This window comes from Phoca vitulina, unplaced genomic scaffold (genome assembly GCF_004348235.1).
Source record: "Phoca vitulina isolate PV1807 unplaced genomic scaffold, GSC_HSeal_1.0 scaffold9, whole genome shotgun sequence".
Classification (NCBI taxonomy): Eukaryota; Metazoa; Chordata; class Mammalia; order Carnivora; family Phocidae; genus Phoca; species Phoca vitulina.
In genome coordinates, this window is record NW_022589712.1 from 26,310,837 (window position 1) to 26,322,214 (window position 11,378).

An 11,378-nucleotide genomic window follows, 5' to 3' on the forward strand; every position below is an offset into this window, starting at 1 on the left:
CAGGTTGTGTTGTATTGTTTTGTTTTGTTTTTACACAAGAGGAATAAAGAGAGTTGTGTTTGGGCATGGTAAGTTTGCAATATGTGTGAGTTTGGATATTAGAATTTGGAGTTCAGGAGTGAGGACTAGACCACAGTCAATAGTTGGAACTCACTGGCAAGGAGATGGTATTTAATACTTCAAGACTTAGTGAGATCACCAAGAGAATGAGAGTCAATAGGATGGGGAGACAGGGAGTGGCAGTGAGATGGAAGAGAACCCAAGTGATGTCCTAGAATCCAAGGGAAGAAATGTTTCTAGAAGGAGGGAATGATCTCAAAATGTAGGTACTGTGTAATCAAGTAAGATGATGGGTGAGATTTACTATTGGATTTAACAAAATGGGTTGGGGAAGGGGTGTCCCTGGTTATTTGGACAAGAGTAGTTTTGGTGGAGTGGTTAGGGCAAAGCTTGATTGGGATGGTTATAAGAGAGAGAGGGGGGAGCAGAATTGGAGATAGTGAATATCAACAATCTTGAGTTATTTTTGCTTGAAAGGGGAGCAAAGGAATGATGAGTAGCTGGATAGAGCAGTAGAGTTAAGAGTTATATACTCAAAACAGAACAAGTTAATAGATTATTGCAATGAGCACTGGGTGTTATATGCAAACAATGAATCATGGAACACTACATCAAAAACTATTGAAGTACTGTATGGTGACTAGCATAACATAAAAAAAAAAAGAACAAGTTAATAGATTATTGGAAAAAAGATATCATCAATGTATGTCAACCCTCAACAATTCTACTTCTAGGAATTCACCCTAAAGAAACAATCTGATGAATACTCAAAGATATTATGTTGTTGAAAGACGTTTTAGCACTACCTTGAATGTCTGGAATAACAAACAAGATTTTTAAAAATTCCACAAAAGACTTAGCTAATAAAATATCCACATATAAAGACAGATTATCACCTGAAAGGAAAGCCCAGAAAAATGTAAACATGCTTACCACAATTAAGAAAAACTTGTTAGAAAATTGCCTGTTTATTACAAATTTTCATGCCTCTGCATATAGAAAAAATGTTAACAATGGTATTTTTCCTAAGTGGTGGAATTATAAGTTTTTTTTTTTTTTTTTTATGGAACTATGGTTCTTTTTGCTGATCAACATTGGTAATTTTTCTATAAATATAGATATTCTATTTTCAAGAATTACCAAGACTTGTTGGTTTTCTGGTTCTGCTGGTTTGTGGAGCGGTTGGACCCAGGGCAATCTGCTTTAGTTGTGTGACATATTTGCTCTTCTGGGTCAATAATGGAGAAAAGTCCCTGAGAACTCCTGGTCAGGGAAGATCGAAATGAATTAAAGATGCCTATAGAACAGCAGTAGGGTTTTTTCCCCATATTTAATTCTAAACTAGTAAATACATTTGAATTTTAGCAAACTGGTCAGTGCACTTTCTCAAGATGCTATTATAGGAATTAAATAAGCTTATATTTGATTAGGAGGACTGAAAACTAATCAGTAGATGGCAGGCAGCGCTGTGATGAATCACTCTGCCTGAACCAGAGTTCCATGGAGACCAAGGGTTCACCTAAGGGTCAGCAGATCTGGCCTTGGGTTTTGTTCGACTTTGTCCCTGATAATCTGGAAGGGAAGAGACCTAAACAATGTGACTAAATTCACTAGCAATAATGGACTGAATGAGGAAGATATGCCGGAAATGATTTTTTTAAAAACCCAACAAGTGTGACAATAAAAAAGGAAAAATTACTGAAGTTTACTTTGGAAAAACACGAACACTTATGGAAATGGAAGATTTCCATTTTGAACAGAAGATTAAAAAAACATATTATGAAGCTATAATTAACATAAAATAGAATCTTAGCCTTCTTACATGCAAAGATTCATTTGGTGAATCTTAGCGCAAATATCTTCTGTGTTCTGTTTGATGAATTTTGACGGTTTTATTTACCCCTGTAATCACCACATAAAACAAGATATAAAACATTTCTATCACCCCAGAAAGTTCCTTTCTCCTTCAGTTAACTATTTTTAAATTCCTGTCTACAATGGAAGAATATTTTTTTAAAAGTCTCAATTCTTCCCCCATATCAAAAGCAGGATATGAAATGTACAAGCTTACTGTGTCCTCTGGTTATGAACTTGGGTATTTTCAAGCATTTGGTCTTTACTTTTTCTATACCTGGAATCAAGGAAAATCTAGGTGTATTTAAAATAGAATAATGATCACAAATGTTTGGAAATCAAATTGATATTCTTGAACTTAAAACTGGAACTAGGTAGGTAGATACATTTAGATTAAAAATCCTCATGTAATTTGTCTATGCATGTTTTCTTTATTCATATATATGACAGGGAATGGGTTAGCTGGGGTGGAGGAACCCCATTATTTAATCCCTAAATTATCACATATTATTATATTACCTATTTTTTTTACAACTCTGAATTATAAGAATTCTTCCTAATTTTGCAGATTAGGAGATTAAGGATTAAACAATCTTGGGGACAATTTTTCCAAGTTTTTCCTAGATTCTATAATTCCTGGAGCCAGGTCTGGGTGTCCTCACGCCTCACTGTGTGAGGCAAAGGAAGTCTTAAGATGATGAGGGCTGTTCCTTTTCTCCCACGTGTAGCTGCCTTCAGCTTGATGCAAAACCTAGAGCTGGCAAATGTTGCATGGTTATAAATACAAGGCCTCTTAGGAAAAATCAGTTGCCTTCAAACTCCTTTCTCTACCATCATTTCTTTTTTGACACCTTTCCTGGTTTGCCTCTGTCACCATCAGCCCAGACACAGTCAACGACCACCTCCTATGGCTGGCTCCCGTGCCATACACATGCTCTCATTAGTTCGCAGGTTCTAGTCTGTGTTGAAATTGTCTCAAAGTCTTTCTTGACCTCCCTAATAGAGGACATACAATTGTCTTGTCACTTCTCTGGATGCCCAGGCCTGACACGCAGTGTTGCACTCAAATGTTTTGGGAAGAATGAAGTACCGAGTCTCCATTACTCTATTGAATACTGTCAGATGACCTCACCGGAGGGTTATTGGATTGCATGTACTGGTAAGAGGGTGCCCTTTGGGTTGACCTGGGAGCTGCTGGAACTACATCTAGGTGCTGGACTTTTTCCCTGCTCCGTGGAGGTCTCTGCTCAAACTCAACAGGGCTGGCCCTTGGGAATCCGTGGGCCTATACACTGGACTGCACCATTCACTGGAGCTCATCCGAATCCCCCAAAAGATGCTCCCAATAACGCACATTTAAGCAAGGTCACTTAAGATGTCCAAAATGCTCTTGGGGAAATTTTAATCTGAACCCAAAATTCAGCAAGTAGTTTAGAATGGAACAAATAACATAAGTGGCATATGTTTGGGATATGACAGCTCCCGAATAAGGAGTAGCTACTATTGGACATACGGAAGAACCTATAGAACATCCACCAACTCTGATTTAAATACGTGTTTTGAAGTCCAGAGGTCTTCTCCCTCTGATTATCATATGAAAATGCTTGATAGATTTGACTTCATAATTTGAAATAAGAGAAAGAATTCCAAATACATCTGGGCCTTTTTCATGTGCAGCCTGATAATTGAGACAAAATCTCTTCCTTCAGCAAGCATTTCCGTATTTTTGAAATGATGATATAATTAAAGTCACAGTGTATAGGTTCCCAGTATTCTTTCCCCTATAGACATCAGTCCATACTTGTGTGAGCTTGCCCAACTGCTAAGAACAAAACCTAAATATCCCCTACCCCTCCTACAAACACACACTTAGGTGAACAGAATGAAATCTTTGGTGGGTTTGTGATTACAGATAGAATTATGGAAATTTTTTTCAGGGGCAACCAGTTGGCGGGACCATTTGGATTGTGCGAGAATTTTATTTATACCTTCATTCACTTTTTGTGGTTAATTAACCCATAGCAGTATTTCTGTTTACTGTCTCATTTCAGGAACTTACATATGTGAAAAAAATGGGCCTTTTAGTCACATTTCCACGCACACGGGTCTAAAATATTGTCCTGTTAATTCCAAATAGTATTTTATAGACAGACTTAAGCAATTTAAAGATGTATTTTCTTTTTTTTCCTTGGAGTTTTTATTTAAATTCTAGTCAACACACAGTGCAATTTTGGTTTCAGGAGTAGAATTCAGTGATTCATCACTTATATACAACACCGAGTGCTCATCAAAGCAAGTGCCCTCCTTAACACCCATCACCCATCAGCCCATCCCCCCACACATCGCCCTCCATCAACCCTCAGTATGTTCTCGATCTTTAAGAGTCTCTTATGGTTTGTTTCCCTCTCTTTCCTCCCACCCCCATATGTTCATTGTTTTGTTTCTTAAATTCCACATATGAGTAAAGTCATATGGTATTTGTCTTTCTCTGACTTATTTCAGTGAGCATTATACTCTCTCTGTTGCTAATAAGGCAACAACTTCCCAGGAGAACTTGTCCATGGCCCCACATTACATTTCTCTTACTGATCCTGCTCTCTTTTGAGGTTTTAACCAAGAAGGAAAAATAAAAGTTGAAAGAAATAACAAAGGATATAAATGATTCAAAATCTGGGTAATCAGCTTTTGAATAACCATTGAATTTTCTTGTCAGACTTTCATGAGAAGTAGTAGGATTTGAAATGACATCAATGCCCATATGTAGGAGAATGGCTGAACTATGGTGCATCCACACAAAGGCATACCATCAGCTCTGTAAAAGAATAAGCATCTCTATGGATGGAGAAATGGGAATGTGGTGTTAGGGGTGGGAAGGAACAATAACTCTGGGTATACTTTTTTGTATAATTCTGACTCTTAGAAGCTTGGTAAGGTTTCACATGTCTAAAAACTTTTATTTTTCTATAAATTGATCAGTTTTATGTCTTCAAAGTTATTGGCATCATTGATATTAATTCTCTTTAAATCACACCTGTATCTATGGTTATGTCCTTTTTTTCCATCCCCAGTTTCATTTGTGCTTCCTATTTTTTTTCATTTTTGAACAAGACTGCAGGTTTGTCAGTTCTATTAATCTTTTCTAAAGACTGTATTGGGCTTCCTGATTCTGTCTTTGTTTTCTATTTTATTAAGTTCCACTCTATTTATTTTCTTTTTTCTTTGAATTTATTTTGCTGTTCTGATGGCCCTAAATTTCTCGAGATGAATGCTTAACTCTGGGCATTTTTAGCCTTATTTTCTTTATGAGGAGTTAGGGCTATAAGTTACCCTCAGACTATTGCTTTAGCTGCCTCCTTCAAATTTTATTATATAGAACTTTTATTATTTAGTTCTGAGTATTTTTAAACTTTACTTTTTAAATTTTTTTTAAATTAACATATAATGTATTATTTGTTTCAGGGGTACAGGTCTGTGATTTTTATTTGACCCAAGACTTACACATGCATTTAATTTCTACCAGTCAGAGGATTTTCTATTTATACTTATTTTTGATTTATAAATAAGTTTCATTGTTTTTAGAGAATATATTGATGTGATAGCAGTTTTTTAAAATTTTACAACTTAATAAAAATTCGTGGTTAGTTTTTCTTTAAGTGTTCCATGTGTGGTTGGAAACCGTGGCTGCTCTAATTGTTGGTTGTAGGGTTCTGAATATGTTAATGAGATTTTTTTTTTTTTCAAAGAATGCAAAGAGCTTAGGTCACCTTAGCTTTACCCCCCAACTCAAATGATTTGATATTTTAGTTGTTTTTTAGTTTTAGGTTTATAGAAAAAAATTGAGCAAAAAGTACAGAATTCCCGTATACCCCTTTGCCCCACCCCAAATTTCCCCTATTTTTAACATCATGCATTAGTGTGGTACATTTGTTACAATCGATGAACCAATATTAATACATTATTATTAACTAAAGTCCTTAGTTTAGTTTTCACTCTATTGCACATTCTATGGGCTTTGACAAATGTACAATGACATGTATCTACCTTTGCAGTATCATACAGAATAATGGTTTCACTGCCCCCAAAATTCCCTGTGCTCTGCCTATTCATCCCTTCCTCCACCCCTACCCCTGGCAACCACTTATCTTTTTACTGTCTCCATAGTTTTGCCTTTTCTAGAGTGTCATATAGTTGTCATATGGTATGTAGTCTTTTCAGCTTGGCTTCTTCCACTTAGCAATGTGCATTTAAGTTTCTCCATGTCTTTTTGTAGCTTGATAGTTCATTTCAGTTCTGTTCTTTTTAAAGTCCAAATATAAGATACTGTTGTCAGATATTCTTGTTTAGATTTACCTATATACTTACAAATTCCTTGGCTTACTATCCTTCTTGCATCTCAGACTTTCCTTCAGCAATCATTATCCATCTTCCTTCTATGAAGGAATAAAATCACTCTTTTTTTTAAAGATTTTATTTATTTATCTGAGAGAGAGAATGGGAGACAGAGAGCATGAGAGGGGAAGGGTCAGAGGGAGAAGCAGACCCCCTGCTGAGCAGGGAGCCCGATGCGGGACTCGATCCCGGGACTCCAGAATCGTGGCCTGAGCCGAAGGCAGTTGCTTAACCAACTGAGCCACCCAGGTGCCCCTAAAATCACTCTTTAAAAAAAAATGTGTATCTTTATTTTACTCTCATTATTGAATGATAGATTTTCTGAGCAAATATTTCCAGATGGATAGATATTTTTATTGGCATTTTGAAGATATTGTACTGCTGGCTTCAGTAGCTGATGTTAAGAAGCTAATTATAATTGCTAGGCCTTGTACCGGTCTGTCCCTTCTGTCTGGCTGCCTTTCAAGTTTTCTCTTTGCTTTTGGTCTTTAATATCATTATGCAATTAGAGGTGAAGATATTTTATTTAAATCTTATTACAAGTTGCGTTTTATATATCTATGGTTCGTGTCTTCCATTTGCTTTTTGGAAACTTTGGAATTATTATCCTATTGTTTTTCTTTCATTCCTTTTGAGACTGTTACTAAATATATTTTAGACCTTTTCATTCTGTTTTCCATATCTTTTTTTTTTTTTTAAAGATTTTATTTATTTATTTGACAGAGAGAGAGAGACACAGCGAGAGAGGAAACACAAGCAAGGGGAGTGGGAGAGGGAGAAGCAGGCTTCCCGCGGAGCGGAGAGCCCCACGCGGGGCTCGATCCCAGGACCCTGGGACCATGACCTGAGCCGAAGGCAGACGCTTAACGACTGAGCCACCCAGGCGCCCCTCCATATCTTTTTAACTTCTCTTCCCATGTTCCATATCTTTCATTCTGCATTTATCAACTAGTTAGTAAATTCTCTTCTCCTTGGAGTCTGATTAGCTGTGAAACACATCCATCCTTAAGTTTTAAATTTGAACAATGATATTTTTCATTTCTAGATGCTTTAGGGTTTTCCCCCTTAAAAGCGGTTCGTAATTTTTTATAGTCTCTTATTCCTAGGTTTTGTTTCTAGAATCTGCTATTTCTTATAACTTGATTTTTTTATCTGGTCATTTAAATATCTGAATCCTTTAGAGTCAAAGTCTGTTTATTTTTGCTTAATCTCTCTTAGAGTAAGAATGTATTTTCCCTGTTTGTTTGGTAGTTTTTACAACTGGGAGTTCATAATTTGTTGAACCTGATCTGTGAGAATCCTGAGATACTAAATTGAAGGTGCTTTCCCTAGAGTTGATTTGCATTCAGTACTGATGGGCCCAACACTAACATGGGATCACTTCAACTACACTTGGGAATTCTGGATTAAATGTGGGAGTTGCAGATTCAGCTTGTTTGCCTTGTTGGAAGCCTCAGGCTCAGCCTTCCAATTCCATGGTGATCTCTGCTCTAGTTTCATATACACGTTACCTTGCCTGTCAGATTCTTGAGTGTCCTGCTGTGCATTGCTATAGGATGGAATATTTCTTAATCTTATTTGATCATGGAGCTTTTTTGGGGGGGACTCATTTTCAGATCTAGTTTTCCAGTGAACATTGCTTAAGTTCTAGTCCAACCCCTTCATTTTATAGAGAGGAAACTGAAGCTGTATGACTGGGCCAGTGTTTCACAATGAGTCTGTGCTAGAGTGAGGGAAAAATCCTTTCCATCATATAACCAACATGCTTTCAAACCCTGGAAAGTCCATTAGTAGAATATCCATTTCTTCCCTGGTGAAAGTGTTCTTATATGTGACATGTCTCACCATTGGACATGTTTCTGAGAGCTGACTGTCTTGGGGCAGATTTATATTTGGGGCAGATATTTGTTAAAATATGTAAGTAAAATCTTACATTGTTTTTGGTAGGGGGAACAGTGAGATTGATGTTCTTAACAATAAAAGGTTTAGATATTGTTCTGGGTTAGGGGTATGTGCTGTGTAGTTTCTCAAGAGTTAGGCTAGGTGATTTAGAAAGATATTTGTATACTCTAGGGTATTGCTGTTGAAATATGGAGGATCAAAGCATTAATAAGTTTATGGCTCAATTTATCCACATGAAAGCCTTTGAATTGAAATGTGCATTATTTAACAGTCCCATTTTTTGACATACAATTGGGATACTGGTGATTTAATTTGGGGACATTGGGTTTGAAATGCCAAGTTTAATCTGCATTCTCATTTTAAGGCTCATTCTTTTAGCAGTATTTATAACTCAAAATTTTGTTGAATCATGTTTCAATTTCTTGCCTTTATATATTTTACTTATACTTTACACATATTTTTAAGACTCCTGATGGTAGTTCTCCTTGCAAATAGATATTTGTTATGATTGTTATAACATAAGAAGCAGTTTGTATTGAATTGAAATTTGGAACCCTTTATCCCTTAGTCACTGAGTTATAGAATACTATTGTTTAGAGGGTTCCTAGGTAGTGAAGTCTAAGTTCAGGGCTTCAAATTCTAAATTAACCACCCAGCAAGTGGTATAGATCCTTTATTACTTGGCAGTATTTTTGTCATTTCTTGAGCATTTCTATTGAGTATTTTTTATTAGTAGTAGTAGTATTTTATTATTTATTATTTTCTTGAGTATTAATTTTAATTTTAGTTAACATACAGTGTCATATTAATTTCAGGTGTACAATATAGTGATTCAACAATTCCATACATCACCCAGTGCTCACCATGATAAGTACAGTCCTTAATGTCCATCACCTATTTCACCCATCCCCCTCCTCCCCTCTGGAAACCAACAATTCCCTATAGTTAAGAGTCTGTTTCTTGGTCCCCTCCCTCCCCTCCCCGCCTTCCCCTTTGCTAATTTGTTTTGTTTCTTAAATTCCACATGAGTAAAATTATATGGTATTTGTCTTTCTGACTGACTTATTTCTCTAGGTCCATGCATGTGGTTGTAAATGGCAAGATTTCATTCTTTTTTAGGGCTGAGTAAAATTTCTTTTGGATATTTGTTAAGTTCTAGGCATTATGTTTACATAATGCAATCTCTGCCCAGAGAAGCTTGTAGTTGTGTGTGGGACAAGCAAATGAACAGTTAGAGGTCAATGTGAAGCACTTGGGCAGATGTAATCTCAAAGAGCACCTAGAACCATAAAAGAAGGCATCTAAACCAAACATGGATGTAAGGAATGGTCTTCTAAAATAAATATACCACCAGCTCTTTTCTCACTCATTTCCAAACATTCACCATGCTCTTTAAATTCTTTGCCAACCACCCTTCTTTTCTCTTGGGCTCAGTTTTTCTCTCTAAAACAACTATTAGGCAAGAATTTTGTCCTCACTTTAGTCAACTTTCCTCATCTTTTCTCATCCACCATGGTGCGGATTGTGCTAAGGAAGAGCTGTCCTTTTGGTCCAAAGCAAGTTCTGCTGCCCTAGGTCTGCCTCCAATCTATGATCCAACCCAGTCTCCTCCCTCCTGGGATCCTATTCTCCTTTTCCAACATATTTCTCCTCTTTCTCTCTGTCTCTCTGTCTCTCTGTCTCTGTCTCTCTCTCACAAACACACACATACACACACACACACACACACACACACACACTCACTCCTGTCCCCTTCTGTCATACCATGGGAGGCCACATCTACCCTCCCCCATCCCTAGCAGATAGTCACTATTGAGCCTCTCTCTTTCAAATGATTTCTCCTCAGTCCATAAGCACTAGATTATCTCCCATCCTGAAACAAGCAAAGCAAGAACTTTAATTTTTTTCTTAGGTCATTGTTCCTTCTGTGTGTTCCTTGTTGTTCTCCTTACCTCCACAATTTAAAAATAGTCATCACTCCTGCCTTCCCTTCTCCCAATTGTTCTTTGTACAGTTTGGCTTCTGCCCTCACCCTTGTCCTGAAATTAGTTTGATGAAAGTCATTACAACTTTCAAATTGATGGTGGACCATAAACCAGTGTTTATCCTACTTGGTGTTCATACTGAATGCTCTCTTCTTGAAGGGCTCATTTACTTGACTTTGGGATATCCTGACTCTGTTGCCCTTCCATCTAGCTGGTGGTTGTTTCTCATACTTCTCTGGGAGCAATGCTTTCATGGGCTGATGTTTTTGCTCAGTTCGTATTACCCAATGGTAACCTTTCCAAAAAATCAACTTTAAATAAAAAGATCCGAATAGGTTAAATAGAAAAGAATAGAAACAAATTACTATGCAATAATTAACCTAATGATTAACATCATTAATATTAATATAAATTGGTATCAGCCCAAGAAATATTAACAGAGATTTAAAGACACTTACTAATAAAAGGGTCAATTTGTTAAGATGATATAATAATCCTAAATATATATACCTAACAACCATACTTCAATATCTGAGGCAAAAGCAGAAGAAATTAGAAGAAGGAATAGACAAATTCACAATTATAGTTAGAGATTTTAACATTTCCTCTCAGTATAATTGACCTAGTTAGTATTTATAGAACATTCCACCCAACAACAGTAGGATATGAATTCTGTTCAGGTCTATATGACATACTCAACAAGACAGACCATATTATGGACAATAAAAATTCTTCAATAGAAAAGAGTTGAGCTTTGCACAGGGGCAGTGTTGTAGCCAATGAGGTTTCTCCGAGGCGCGATTATTGCTAATTGAAAAGCGTTGAAATCATGTTCCAATTTAAATTGGAAATCAATAGGAAGATATAAGGAAAATCGCCAAATATTTGGAAATTAACACAATTTTCAATAACAAGGATTAAAGAAGAAATCACAAAATTAAAAAATATTTTGAACTGTTACCTTAAGAACTTGAAAAAGGAGTGAATTAAACACAAAGTAAGAAGTGGGAAGGAGAATAATAAAGACAGTGGTAGAAATCAAAGAAATAGAAAATGGACACAAATAAGGAGAATTAATGAAATTGAAAGCTGGTTATTTGAAAAGAATCAATAAAAGTAACATTTATCGAGACTGATCAAGAAACAGAGGGCAAAAATTGCTAACTTTGGGAATGACGGGAGCATTAC

The 11,378-nt window shown here is 36.4% G+C and overlaps 1 non-coding gene across 1 annotated transcript; it reads left to right on the top strand.

The window, feature by feature from the left end:
- The first annotated feature begins 10,940 nt into the window (after window positions 1-10,940).
- Window positions 10,941-11,075, top strand: LOC116634828. The gene has a single exon (XR_004300057.1). It is a non-coding gene; the product is annotated as a U4 spliceosomal RNA (small nuclear RNA).
- The last annotated feature ends 303 nt before the right edge of the window (window positions 11,076-11,378 follow it).